The sequence below is a fragment of the Anser anser genome (assembly GCF_964211835.1).
Source record: "Anser anser genome assembly, chromosome: 2".
NCBI classification, from domain to species: Eukaryota; Metazoa; Chordata; class Aves; order Anseriformes; family Anatidae; genus Anser; species Anser anser.
Window position 1 is genome coordinate 105616136 of NC_139721.1, and position 15582 is coordinate 105631717.

The following is a 15582-nucleotide window of genomic DNA, read 5'->3' on the forward strand; positions in this document are numbered from 1 at the left end:
TTAGCATTGCTAGGCATATCACTGTAAACTGTGTTTATGGTGTATAAACAGTAGCATGATGGCCAAACTTTTCACTGTAAACTGTATTTACAGCTGTATAAAGTTTAACAAGATTGTTATCAAGTGTTAACCATATCAAAGCTAAACATTTATTTGTAAAACGAGGGTTTGTTTTTGTTTGTTTGTTTGTTTGTTTGTTTTTATAGATATCCCTGATTTTCAGGCTAAAGCTGTATAGGAGATATACATCCTCCAATTTGATCGGCAGGTGACAGAGTAAATCAGTATAAAGGATGAAATTTCTACTTCACATACACAAAAAAAGTGGGGATGCAGTTAGAAGGATTGTATTCTTCCTTCAGTCTATTTGAATACTTCTATATATTTATTTCAGAAGGTGAAATTCACCACTGAAAGCAGAGCTTAAGGTCATTTGAAACCACACTTTAAAAACTTAATTGTGCAATTGGCACAAGGATTATACTCATCCTTTGTATTTGAAGATTTGAAGTGCATTCTGTTACAAGAGGTGTAGTAAGGAAAGGTTGCCTGATTTAATTACAGTTACTAATATTTGAATGATCTATAACAGATACAAAATCCAACCTCAGATGTCAGTGAAGAGCCCATTTAAATCAACCTATGGGATTGCAGTAAGGTAAAAATATTGAAGGAATGGGCACAGTACATGCAAGCTGAACAACACTGTGCTAACCAGCATCCAACATGACTTGATAGGGATAGATTTGGTTTGCCCTCCCTCATCTGCCTTATTACAGCTACATGATTGCCATTTGCCTATTTCTAAGTACTTTAAGGCAGTATTATCATCCCTGCTTTAAAATAATGTATTTAATCCTAGCTGAAGACATTTTTGCTCAGTCACAGAACAAAAACAAAAGACAGTCTTCTGGCTCCCAGTCCAGTGCCAGAAAACCGTAGGCCATTGCTCATTGATACACTTGAGTTTGCTTATCTTCCTTTTTTGTTTGTGGTCTTTCTGGAGGAAATGATCCCTCCAGCTTTTGCTAATGAATCCAATGTCTAACAAGCACCAAAAAAAAAAAAAAAATATATATATATATATAAAATGAGATGTTTTGGCAACTTTCACATCACCTATATGGTGCTTGTTATTTATGGTGTTTTATTAATCACAGGTCACTGTTTCCCAACTATGTCTGACAAACATTTTCATAAGAAGCTCCTACAACTGATGAGTAAGGAATAACAAATAGCATCTTTCTTGCACCTTTGTTCCTCATATCCTAAATATGAGTTCTATAAATATCAGTCTCTGAAATCTGAGCCATTTCTAAATATTCATACATATGAAACCTCATTTGAGAGGACAGTAGCCTTTATTATTTGGGGAACTGAATGAGTGTACTCCTAACACCCTGTCTAACTGAATTTTCTGTTGGAACTTTACAGATATAATATGTAGTTTTAAAGAAATTTTGCCTATGAATAAATTTGAATTTAATTCCATGACCATGTATTATTGTCAGGAAGCCAGTATAAGTTTTCTCACAGGAGATAATACAAATCGCAGTCCCTTGCAGTTAGTAAAAGCTCCCATTTTATATTCTCTGTGCATTCTCCTTTATGTTCTTTCTTGACCACATACAGCAGTTGCTGTACCCAGGCCACTGCTGTCTCAGCATAGATTACAGCTTACTGGAATACAAGTGTTTTGTCCTACGGAAAATTTTAAAATTTTCAAAATGTGTCCAAGGGAACAAAGATCCAAAATGTTGAGTTTGTGGAAAGGAATTTTATAAAACAGAATTAATCCATGCCTTGATGTATTACATACATCAAAACTGACATTATTTATACTCAAGATCTTGATATTTTTTTCACATCACAAGTTCATTTGCATGCATTTTCTATGCAGCTATCATGGTATTATTTTCAAAGGTAGTAAAAGAAATTCAAGAGGTATGAAGACTAGGGAAAAAATACAGTTTTTTGGTCTGGTTGGAAGGAAGGTGTAAAAGGTAAGAGTGCCTTACCAGTTAAGTCTATAAGAACAGCCAACTGGAACCTTTGTATTTGAGGGCAAGAAGTATTAAAGAAAGTAAAAATCTGTGTTGTGTCATGCAGTTACCTTGCTCCCATACCCATCCTGCCTAGCCTTTGATCAGCAATGTGAGAGATTTGAAAGGTGATTTTTTTTTAAGAAATTAATTAAACAACTGTGGTTACACCATTTAATTGTTCTTACACTATTGACTGACCTAAGTAAATCTGAAAATCATTCATCTCAGTGCCATTTGTCTTACGCAAACCAAGAAACTTTAGAAATGTAATGCACTTATTGCTGAATTATAACTGTCCTCCTACTGCAAAAAAAAAAAATTACTAGATTGAGATTCTTCCTTCAGAAATATAGATTTTATTTTTGTCCCACAAATGACTATTTCATTTTTCTGTTCCCTGATTTATGACCTGATTAAGGTTGTTCTGGGCAAACTTGGACTGTGGCTATTCTTGGAAATAAAATCAGAAAACTTAGCCATACATCATTATCTATCTTTGTGTTACAGAACTATTTTTCATAACTGACTTCACCTCACAATACACTACCTGTATCCTAAAAGGTAGTCAGGAAAAAGGGCCTCATACATACAGAATTGCCCTGACAGTTTCTTAAATTCCTCTAAGCTGAGCTGGAATAAAAATGAAAACAATAAAAACGCGTATCTAAATAACTTAGAATTTCCCAGTCCTTAGACTCCATAGCAATATTGGATTAGGGTAAATTTTTGTTTTTCTCAAGTGAATGTTTCCTGTGCAGGACATAGATAAAAAGGGTCAATGTAGAACCACTAAGTAATCAGCTTTATTCTTCAAGTATCTTTGAAACATTGATAAAAATCCTTTGACAGACCTATTTCAGTTGTATTAATACTTAAGTAATAGCACCTAGACTCCTCAGTCCCACCACATTTGTCTTTGTCCCAGTCAATCCTAGAAAGACTCTGCCCATCTGCCATCTGTTTGTTACTCCACTGTAATGCAAAGAGGCACTTCAAGCCCTCTCCCCTTAGAGAAGAACATTAGTATTGCTGGGTTTTCTCTGTCTAAATTCAGCCTGAGGTGGTAGCTCAAGGCTGCAAAAATGGATCTAGTGATTACCTGAAGAGCTTAGTTTATAAAGTTTGGGGCTATTACTATTGGGATTTCATCAGTAATCATATTGAACCAAAATTACTTTTGTGACTTTTGGTACCTTTCCAAGACTTTTGGTACCATTCAAGAGTTTCTTTTCAGTCCACTTAGGAAAATACTGGCGTTCTCATATCTCCTATATTTATAGCCTGCTAAGTGTATACTTTTCTCAAAGACCTCCAAGCATTTTAATTTGAGTGTACTCTTTCTAAGCCCAGAGGAAAACAAGCTAACTGTTCTGCTCTGGATTTGCCTTTCTCTTAGAGTCAGTTTTCCTTTTGTCTCATTTCTGCCATAGCAAAAACAAAATTTAAGGGGATGACGTTTTTTACTCATCTCAGATTTACATTTTTTTCCATCTCCATCTTCAAAATGGGAAGAAGCAGCTGCATTGACTATGGTTCTCTATAAGCCAAGGTTTCATAAAGTCCAGTAACAGCACTGTTCACATAGGATCTGCAGTGACAGACAAAAACGTCTCCTTGACAGATGACAGAAATTCAAGAACTAATCAAAACTTGATTCTTACATCAGTGCATTGATTTTGTTTTTGTCTGTGTGCATTTGACTGCTCGTGTGTGTTGTCTAGGGAAATATACTTTGAGCTCTTATTCATTGATTTTGAGTATTGTTTATCATTACTCCTTTTGCAATTTGATACTTTGTTTCTTTCACTTCTAAAAATCACTTTTGGTTTTACTCTTTTATTTCCTGTTGAAGCATTCTAATAGAGTTGGCTTAATTAATCAGATGGTGGTTTGAACATAGGTATTTTTGGTGACTATGGATTTGTGTTAAAACCCATTGTTGGTGACTATGAGTTTGTGTTAAAGCCACCTTATAGATATCTAAAAAAGACAGCAACTGCCAGGGTCATTACTCATATGCTTTGGCAATGTGTCTTTAGTATTCCTTCAATAAAATACTTCCTATGTACCACATGTTCGGTTTGTTGACTCGGAACTGTTTTTGTCATGAAAAATAAACTTAGTTATCCATGTATATGCCAAGCCCATTTTCATTATATTCCGAACTAACAATAGGTTTCCCAGAACACTAATGAACTAACCTTATATTGTCCTAAGGGCAGGATATCTATTCCAGCTAGTTTCAGCTGAGTCTGACATGTTGAAAAAATTTGAAAACTTTTTTTTTTCCAGCAATTTTATATTATTTTTTATCATTGCATTCTGTATGCGGGGTCAAACAGAGTAGCTCTTTGTCATAGAATATCTCTGAAGCAAGGGCTAAACAGAAACATAAATTAATAGCAGAAGGAATCTATTTAACAAGGATGACCTAATAATTTGTTGTCTTCTCTTTTTCCTCATGTGTGTTCTTTCAACATCTTGAACTTGTTTTTCAATGTTAACACCTAATTTTCAGGAGAAAATAACACTGCCTTTCTATCAGCTTTCAGTCTTCAGGAACATGTTAAACCTATGAACAAGGCCAATTCTCTAATAGTATATGCAATGTGTTGACATAATCAGGACAGCAGTGGTATTATTGTTATATACATAGGTAAGGTAAGCTGGAGAGTATCCCAGAAAATAAAAAATAAAAATAAAAAAATGAAATAAAATAAATAAAATAAAATGAAATAAAATAAAATAAAATAAATGAAATGAAATGAAAATTATAATAGGTAAAAGAGACAGCTGTAATTTCAGTAGAAGATAATTATTCCTACTCTACCTTATACAACGTTACAGTAACACAGTGATTTGTATTACAGGTTTCTAGAAGTGAAAATGTTATCATATGAAAATTAACATGAATGATTTAAAAAAAAAATCAAGTCTGAGTGCTTACAGTTCCTCTTTTATACAAAAATACAAAAATTTCTTTTTGAAACCTTTGAAGCAATGATTACACTGGAAGCATGATGGGATTAAATAACTGAAATTTAAGCAATTCCCATTTGAGGTGTTAGTTTCTTCTTTGTTACCTGGGTTAGAAAACTAATCAAAATCTCCACACTTTTCTGTATATCCCCATATTTTGCTTTTATTGCTAGATATATGTATATACATTTATTTTTATGAACTTTTTATGACTTCCCAATCAGCTGTAATCAGTGTGGTAAATACAAGTCAACAGTTGATCCATTTAAGAATTTAACTGTTTTTTTCCCAGTAACTGTAGCTGCATTTAATAATCTTAAAAATTTGTCTGCTGAATTTTCTCAGCTATTTGCCCCATCACGTATTTATTTATTTGTTGCACTGGACTGTACATAGTGTAATTCAAGTGGGATACAAATACATCCAAAGAACACTACAATATTGTTCTCACTGTATGTTACAGTCATTCTGATTCTACTAGCAGAAAGGAGAAGTGGGTGTTTGTTTTTTTTTTTTCAATGAAAACAGCTTAAATAATAATAATAATAAAAAAGTAATTCATAGTTATTTGATTTTTCAGCTGAATTTATTGAAGTTGATAAAATAAGTAACTGTGTCCACTCATGATCTGCATAGGGATCATCCAGTTCAGTTAATCAAATTGCTGTGATTATTCTTCATATGTGGTTGCTTTCCTCAGAGACGCAAGAGAAGAGAATGAATCACTAGGTCATCCTTCCAAAACTTTCTAAGTAAGCATACATTCCATTAGGTGTTTAATAACTGATTGTTGTTTAATAACCGAGGCAAATAACTTCATTTCCCGTGGTTAAGTCTGTCTCTTTCTGTTTACCTCTAACCCTGTTTTGCTTTGATTATTTATTTGCTTTGATTATTTATTTTAACTTGAATTTATTTTAGTATTGGTGAGGAAATGTTTTTAACAGTACCAAAAAGATTTTCTGGAATTCCTGTATGTGTCTAAGAGAACTCTTTCTTTTCTTACCTCACAGTAAATTTCAGACTATGGCTGGTTGTCTCATAAAACTATAGGCTATTTCTGGTCCTATGAATAAAACTTTGCCTGCTCTGAAAATAGGAGCTGCAAAACTTCCATTGTTTGCATAAGACATTTCTCTTTCTCACTAAAATCTATCCAAAGGTAGCCATAGGAAAGAGTATTTCCTCCAGTGGTTTCTCTTACACATATTCTCATACCCTTCCTAGGAAGCAAAGTGCTCCACATGCTGGCATTTGGGATGATAGTTTTGTCGTCCCTTTTTACTTGCAACAAACTCTCAGGCACACTATAATTACAGTCAGAAAGAATTCTCTGATGTCATAAATCAGAAATATGCAAGCTGAATTGATAACACTGTTACGTACATTTTCAGCAAGATAATATTTGAATTTGTACATCTGGAGTTATTTAAATTCCAAAAAATATTTCCTTCTTTGTGATAATCTTAATCTGAGTCAATCATTCTAGATACTTTGCTCATGTTCCTTTGTATTTGTATAATGGGAGGAATTTTGGCTTAGAAAGTTGGGAGGAAAGATGGGAGGAGAGTTGGGAGTCTCTACAGCACTGTAAGGATCACTGAGAGTTCTTTCTACATACAAAAATAATTGGTAAAACTCATTATCACTGCGCTCATGCACTGACTATAAACTGTCAACATTTTCACCATAAAACATTGTTTTCTGAGGTTTATAATTTGTCCATAAAGCTCTCTTCCAGTAGAAACTTTGCATAAAAGTGTATTCATAGAATAAATACTTGTGACACGATTTATCATAAATCACATTGACTCACAGGTCATATGTGATATTCTCTAATGTACCCCACTCACTGTCAAGTTTTATTCTGTTATTTGCTTTCTGAGAGCAAACCTTACCCTTGAGCACTATGCATTTTACAGAGAAGGAAGAAATACAGATCACATAAAATTTAATCATCATCCTTTTTTTGACATGTCTTTTTTGTCTACCTGAAGCAGCAGGATGCCTACAAATACTGCAAGACAATAAAGGAAAAGTAGAGTGAAAATTATGATCTTGGCAAACCAGAAAAAACACTGCCATATACAGTCAGTAATCCCCAAATCACCTAGTCAATAATGCAATGCAGACAAACAAAAATAAGAAAGAAAAAAGAAACCCTTTATATAAGATTGATCTTGTCAGAATATACAAAAGAGAGAACCTTTTAATGGCAGGCATTGACTCTTGATGCAGCTTAATCCCTTATTTTTAAAACCTTTTCAAGCTTTGTCAATATCTAGTAGAGTCTGAGTGTTTGATTAAAAGCAAAACTTACACCACTTTTGCCCACACCTGGTGATGGATGAAAGTATTAGAGATTACGCTGTCATTTAGTGTGTATTTTCATTACGAGTAAAATTTATATTGCTGTCCCTAAGGACCTGAAAGGGGTATGCCCTGAGTATTTATTATTAGTGGATATATATTTAATCCTTTACTGCATACTTTCCTGCCAGTTACTTTTTGTACATTCTCTACTGTCTTTTAGAATGCAAATTACATCTGTTTTATACATATATTGAATTTAGGTACAAGGAATCAATTGCTCAATTTACATCTCCACACTTCCCACAGTTGTCATGAAATTTAAACCAGACAGTGGCAGACACATTTTACCTGGTAGAAGTTAGGAATAGACATGCCTACTATTAATTAAGTCTCCCATGCATTCAATCCTTTGTAAATATGTATGTTGGTATAATGTACAGAAGGCAGTTTGTTTGTATTTCAAGGCCCTAATAAATTATATTCTCTTTATGTATTTGGTGAAGTAATGAGAACATATGGCAGTCAACGCCCATGTTCAATTCTCCAACTGATCGTAAAAGAAAAAAAGGGTGAAACTCCATAGAGGAGGTAGGAGCTTTATGTTTCAGATATACAGAATTCAATGCAACTAAGAGCTAATTTTATTCAAATTCACATCATTATTATGATTATATACAGGTTAATTTTATCTTCTTTAATACGAAAAAACAAGTATCTGAAGCATTTCACGTAAAGTATTGTCTCTAAATTCCCAGGGAATTTAAGCAAAGACTTGTTAGTCTAATAGATGACATACAGTAGCTGTTCATATTAAATTCAAATCCTGTTAAAGTTATGCTTTAATTATAATTTCCAACATTTTACCATCTATATGACTGTAATGCATATTAATATCTTACCACTTACGTACAGCAAAATAAGAAAAGAAACTGTGCAGGGTACAAAACCTGAAAATGAAATGATGAAACAGTTCCCAAAGTGCAGAGAGATGTGATGAGAAGGAAATGTCAGTAAAGCAGTAAGGAACTAAGAGAACCTTAGATTAAATTGGGGAATGATAAGTTACTGGAATCCTGTCAATTACGTGCATAAACTTATAGTCACCTTTAAATTTCACCTCATAAACCTGAATAATCTCAGAAATTAGGTTTAAAATGGAGAAAAATATCTATGCTCATTTTTTAGGTGAAACTTTTTCTCACTTTAATACTTTTGGCCTGTATATTCCTGCAGTACTGACTGACATTTAAAAAGCAGAAAGAGCAGAAAAAGGCAAAAAATGATTGAAGGTGAAGTACAGTAAGGTCAGACTCTTTCATCACCATGTGTCAGTATGCAAATTCAGTCTCATTTAAACATAGAAAAGTGTGTGGCAGCAGAGCAGAGGATATCCAGTTATAAAGGATCTCTTCTAACTTCACAGCACCTAGCATCTAGAACAAAACAGAAAGCAACTCAGTAACACTAAGAAACACCCAACCACCAAAGAAACTAATTAAGAAGAAGCTGAGGACCCTCAGTGCTTTGTAAACTGGCACCAATGGTCTCTCTACTAGGGAACCATGTTACATCTAATTATGTCTTAATACAAGACTTGGAAGGGGAGAGGGGAAGGGGAAGGGGAAAGGGAGAGGGGAGAGGGGAAGGGAAGGGAAGGGAAAATACTGATTATTTTAGTCAAGGTTTTAACTTTTAATCAGTTCAAGTGGAATTAAATGGAGTGAAAAAAAAATCCTTTAGTTTCTAAAACCATATTTTTCTTCTCATTAAAGGAATTCAAAACAGTTCTATCCATTTACTCTTAAGACCTTACAGCAATCTTTACTTGGAAAATCTTAGCTAAGCTTTCAGAATCATGAAGCTTTTAGCTTCATAATATCAAGTAGCAAATTCTAACATTTTTATATGCCCATATTTCAACTCTCATTTGTGCAGAATCTTCTGCACAGGTGATTTAATCAAATTGAGAAAAGCAACTTTCTTCAATAGAACAGCCTTCACAGATACAGTTATGGAAAGAGAAGCAGTAGTGACTTATGTGTTCAAAATCCATTCAGCCTTTACTTTCATTAATCAATTTCCAACGTGCATGCTATATCCGTATGCTATTATTTACCCTTGGTTTCATGAAATCCTGTAGATGGAAACTTTTGCCTTACCATTGGAAATAGTTCTGCTTTCTAAAAGTGAGGAACTAAAGTCGCTGTAAGACAATTTTTAGCCCAAGAATAGAGTTCATGTTTCTACATCATTCACTCATATACAATTTATTTTTTTATTTTTTTATATCATAGATTTTCTATGATGATTTATTGTTATGAACTTTTATTGTACCTTCTTATTTAATATGCAGGCAGGCAGACTTGACCCATAGTTGGTAGGATACCTTTCAAGAAAGCCAAGATGCTTCCAAAAACATGGTAGAAAAGGGATTTTTGCAATGTGTTAAGTTCCCACCCCAAAAGGAGAGAAACTCAGAAACACTTGCCATACCAACACTGAAAAACATACAAAGTTATCTGAAACTGAACATGTTGTTATCAAGTCCAATGCTGATTGATACTAGGACATCATTTTGACTTTGATTTTCAACATTTCAAAAAAGAATCTTTATGTCACTGTTTAATTCTATTCCATATATAAATAGGTGTTGAATTAAAAAAGACTTTTTAAATGTCCAAAACTGGGTAAAACTTTCCCAAAAAAATCAGCTGAATGTACTTATATTTCATGAACACTTTGAAATAAATTCAGTTTCTTTCAGAACTTTCAAAAGCTTTAGTGTTTTGTAACAACGCAAAAGTTTTGTTAGAAAATACATAACTAAATGAAACATTTGATTCATGGGAGGGACACTCTTTTCCTTTCTTTAAACAGAAAGTAATTACTTTCAAGAAAGAGAATTGCGAGCTATAGCTTTTGTAAACTGAAAATAAACATTTTTTCAGTATCTTCACTACAGCTCAAATTAAAAGGTGAATAACTGATATTTTACCTCTCCATTCTGAATATTCATACGAATATTTATATTCTGAAGTTCGTCTCTGTATATACTACCATGTTTGAACTCTATCTTATTTTCTGTGCGTACGTTATATTTCAGGTAGCTAATCTGGCTGTTCTCCATAATATTATAAGGTAACTTTGGGATCCTGGAACAGTGAGTTACTAAATAAATATATTATTGTCATATAGTGCATTGCATCTAACCCAATCTCAGAAAATCTATAGTAGTCCAGGATACAAACAAATAAAATTAAGACATTTAAGCAATAGTCAGGATTTGACAAGAATGGAAACCAGCATATGAAACTGTTAGCTCAACAGATAGGTATACTGTTGTTACCAAAAATAACAACTTTCCCTGGCAACAAGAATGAAATGTGTTTTGTTGAGGTTTTCCTTTAATCTGCTGATGATCTGCTTGAACAGTTAAATAATCAAAATGTCTGGACTTCCATTATTTTACTTATTTCTGTTTTTACCACTTAGTTGATAAAAATTTTTCACCATCTTTTGTATTTTATGCATCATGTTATTCAAAGGCACAGGAGTGGGAGTGAGGGAGGATCCAGTTGTTCAAAGAAGATGTACAAAAGCCAACAACAATAAAGCAATTAACACAACAATAAATCAATTATTCAAGAAGCAGAGAATATTCCACCTTCCAGTCAGAAAAACTATAGCATGATGACACAAAATAAAAGCAACATTTTATTCTATTGTTGAGAATTGCTTTATATCTTTCTCACAATCCAGAGCAAGACATTAAATTCTTAAAGATCTTGAAACATAAAATGCTTTGCAAGAATCATAGAATCATAGGTTAACTGAAGTTGGAAGGGACTTCCTGAGGTCATCTAGTAAAAATCTCCTGCTCAAAGCAAGACTAACTTCTAACCCAGATCAGTTTGTGTAGGGACTTTTCTATTCATTCTATGAAAATTTCTGAGGATATAGTTTCTGCAGTCTCTGTGGGCAACATGTTCCGGTGCTTAACTGCTCTAACTGTGAAAATATTTTTCTTATATCCAGTGGGAATTTTCTGTGTTGTAATCTGTGACTGTTATCTTGATTGTTTGATTTGCATCTCTGAGGAGAGATGGGATTTTTCTTCTCTGGAACTACCTATCAGGCAGTGAAAGCAGCAACTAGCTCCCTTCCAAGTCTTTCTCAGATTAAGCAAATCCTGTTCCCTCAGGCTCTCTTCATACATCACCTGCTTCAGTCCCTTTATGCTTGTTAAATATATTATATCATTTGAATCAGGAAAAGGAATGAACAGTCACATGCTGATTGTTTTTTTGTGAGTAAAGATCTATAAGTCAGACCTTTCCTAGTGCTGGGTAGTAAAGGACAATCTTGATAATGGTGTTGATACCATTGTTGTCAGTGTCATTTAGAGAAAAAAAGTATTTTCATCTTTCAAACATACAGTAGTCTAACCTGCACAGAAGGTTTCCCCATATGGCAGTTCTCTCTAGCCACTGACCACCATCAAGTCTTCTGTTTCCCTGTAAGGCCAGAGAGGTGTTAGCAGAGAGGTCAACTACAAGTTTATCTTAATTAATGTCCCACCTAGCATTGACAGAGTAGATGGAAAAAAAACTACTCATCTCCCTAAACAACTCTGCAGCAGTCAATGCTATTGATTATGATACTCCTGTCCTGTCAGTAAATGTTGGCAGGATCCCAGAAGATAAACAGTTTGATTAATTCCTGAATGAATACATCCTACGACTAGTGAAGGGATCCATCTCCTCTACCCATTCTGGAGTCATGAATTGCCTTTGTATTGCCCGTATTGTCACCAGAGGTCACGCAGCAATGACACAAATACTTGAAAAATGTAGGGGGTACTTAAATTTATTACTACTGTGTTCATTACTACAAACAAATTATTATATGCAGATGGTCTTATGTTTGCATAGCCAATCATATGTGGAGAACAGATAGCCTAAGATAAATACTCTCAAAAGCTTGCAGCCACACAATCAGACTTGAAACCTCACCTATAAACTGGCAAAATCAATCTATATTTTATGACTCTTTGAGATTCTTTGATTATGCTATTGTATGAAAATGATTCTCATCATCGAAAATGTTTGTATATGTTGAGCTTATCCATGCTTTCTCCATCTCTTTCTTGAATTACAGCAACGTAGAAAACTTGAACATGAAACTTAGGAAATTGAAGCTAGTATAAAACAGGTTTATTATATTTGTTATTCATATTTATTATATTATGTATTTAATAATATTATTAATTTAATAATTGATTATAATTAATATTGATTGTAATGGTTGATAATATATAATATGTATTGTATATTATTATTATATTTGTTATTTATATTTATTATATTACAGGTTGGAATAGGAAAAAGGACTAATTGGCTAATCCTTGCACTATGAACTGGCTTATCTCAAAGTCAAGTTTTGGTACTTGTTTCCAGATGCCCTAGCAATCAGGCCCTAGGGTGTCTATCTGAAACTCCCATGTGATGTTGCCTGTTTAGAGAGGGACAGTGTTTTTTTTCTGGGGCACGGACATAATATTTATTGAAAGAGAGGCCACTGAGACCAGCTTGAGGCAGTTTGGAATGAAACATCACTAAAAAATTCCCTAACATCTTTTCCAGATGCAAGAAGTACTTTTGGGCCTTTGTTCTTCAGTCTCTCCCATAGGGAAATCGTTGAGAAAAAAAAAAAAAAGGCATACCTGACATATGGTAGTGCAGTTACTAATGAATACATGAATACAACATGAGAACCTGAGCAGAATAGCCATATTAAATTCACAGTATATAGGAAATGAGAATTTCCTGAAGAAAGATTTCCTGTGATTATGAAATATGAATGTTAGACCTGTTTCTTACTGTCTAGTGCTCCTTAATTTCTCCTGCAGCAATTCAATTTCTTTCCAGTACATCTGACCTCTGAATAACAAGCCCATTCCATAAGAGTTCAAATGAAAGTTATAAAATTCTTAAAAGTGTAATGAACGTGGCTTGAAAGAGGGTTTCTTCTTGACTCGGTATGCTCAGAGAAACGTGATTCATTGCTGAAGGGAAGAATCATTATGCAAGAGTTATTCCTAAACTTTCAGGGGGAGATTTCTACAGCCACTCTTTTTTTTTTTTTTTTTTTCTAAATCTGAGAATATATTAAGTGAATGAAGTGAACACTATTGCCATACTTGTCTCTCCAACATCTTACTGAAAGGGATTTAGGTGATAAATAAATATTCCAGAGTCAATAAAACTGGTATACAAAGTGTTGTTATCCACCATACACCATAAAATGTTTCTCCTTGTCCTGTCACAAAGCTGAGAGCCATCATAAGATATAACAGTCAAACTCCTAAGAAAAACAAAAGCAGGAGAAAGGGCCGGGGACATCAACAGTATCTAAGGTTATTGATATAACAGGGAATCTGTTAAATATAGAAAACTCCAAGGTGATCCTAGAATGGCAAAAACAATCTAATCTTGTGGATTATTCCTGTCCCTTCCTATTCCCTAAATTTAATTGACTTAACTTTGAGTTGGACACATAGCCAAACAGCTGAGATACTTTAGCATGATTCAGAGTTCTACAGCACTTCATTTGTGTGTCTAGCAATCACAAATCTGTAGTGTTCAGAGGAAGGGAAATATCAACGCAAAAATAACCCCTTAATGGTCCTCAGCAATCTGGAAACAATACATTATTAATACATTGTAAAGAGTAATTCAATCTCTCCTTAACATCTCTTGGGCATTCTAGCAAACCAGAGACCTGAGGATATATATCAGGAGCTTCATTTCCTTTCTCCATCAATTATCCTACAATCGTTTCCATAAACTTAACAAAATCCCATCTTGTAAGTCTCCTGTTTGCAAAAGTATTTCAGAGCGTCTCTCCTTAGACAGGTAGAAAACAACTTCTAATTTGCAATCAGCATGTATTCATATCCAATCTATACCCTTTTGGTCTTGTACCTATACTAATTTTTTTCTCAAAAACGTCTTACTTCCTAATCAGTAGTTCCAAAATACATTCATGAAGTGCCATCTTGACTCCTCACAATGTTTTGTTTATCTAGACTAATGTAGCCAAACTCTTCTAATTCATTTTTTGTAAAATGTTTTCATTTTGTTAATCATCCTGGTAGACTTTCCAAGTACCAGTTCCATTTTTCTACAAAAATCCGATCACAATCATTCATACCATTCAGGTTACTCAAATGCTAAATATAATCATTCTACTTCTACATGGCCAAATTTAGAATTTACCTGAAGTCAATCTCAAGCATTTCTATTCCTTTATAATTAGCAGCACGGATACTGCTAGGGATCCACAAATCGGGTTAGTAATCTCCATCACATCAAAAAATAAATGAGCAAAATCCCAAACCAAGAAGAATCCAACAGAGATACAAAATTGCATATGTGATTTATCAAGGCATAACAAGAAAGTCTCCTGACTCCAACAAATACTTTTAGATGCTGAAAGAAAATGTAACATGTAAGGCTATCAGCCTCTATTTATATCAGTCTTATTCTATGAAACACTGTGCAAGGAGAGAAAAATTATTCTATGATTTTCCACACTTTTTTTTCTGTTTGTGAGTTCAATATGTAAAAATTAAAAATATTCGGAAATAATATTCAGATGTTTTCAGAGTCCACCTGTAAAATTTATTTTTCTGGGATCCAGAAATTCTGAATTCTGGTGTCTGTATTAAATATGCATGGTAAGAAGAATGATTAGACTAGACGTTTCCCTTGAAATCTTTAGAGAAATGATGGCTTATGTTGTAGATTTATTTCTCTACCTCATGCTTTGTCCCCTCTTTCCTAGTTGTACTCACTCTCTTGAAGAGAGTTAGGCAAGTAGACATCATCACTTATCACAGAAAGCAAGCCTGGGGCCCTCCACATCTCCTCCCTTTTATTTACATATGAAGAGTCAGTAGTTCGTAGTGGCTGAGCTATGATCAAGGATTTTCCTGAAATTAAATTCATTAGTAAAACAAGAAACATTCCAGACATGCACTGCACAGCTTGAAGTACTCAGCTGAGGAACTAATTAAAGACAAATAGCTGAGTGGGTAATGAATAAACACACATTGTGGGTAGAAACAGCACAATAGGACAAATACGCATACTCCCTGCAATATTTGATGGGAAATTAAATTATCACATATACTGAAATAAATTGATCAGTGAGAGCTCTCATAGAGCTTTTAGGCATAGACCAT

General features: G+C 33.9%; 1 protein-coding gene across 21 annotated transcripts in view; it reads left to right on the plus strand.

The window, feature by feature from the left end:
* Positions 1 to 15582, plus strand: part of CNTNAP2 (contactin associated protein 2) — a 1168055-nt gene that overhangs the window by 986705 nt on the left and 165768 nt on the right. The window lies entirely within an intron of this gene.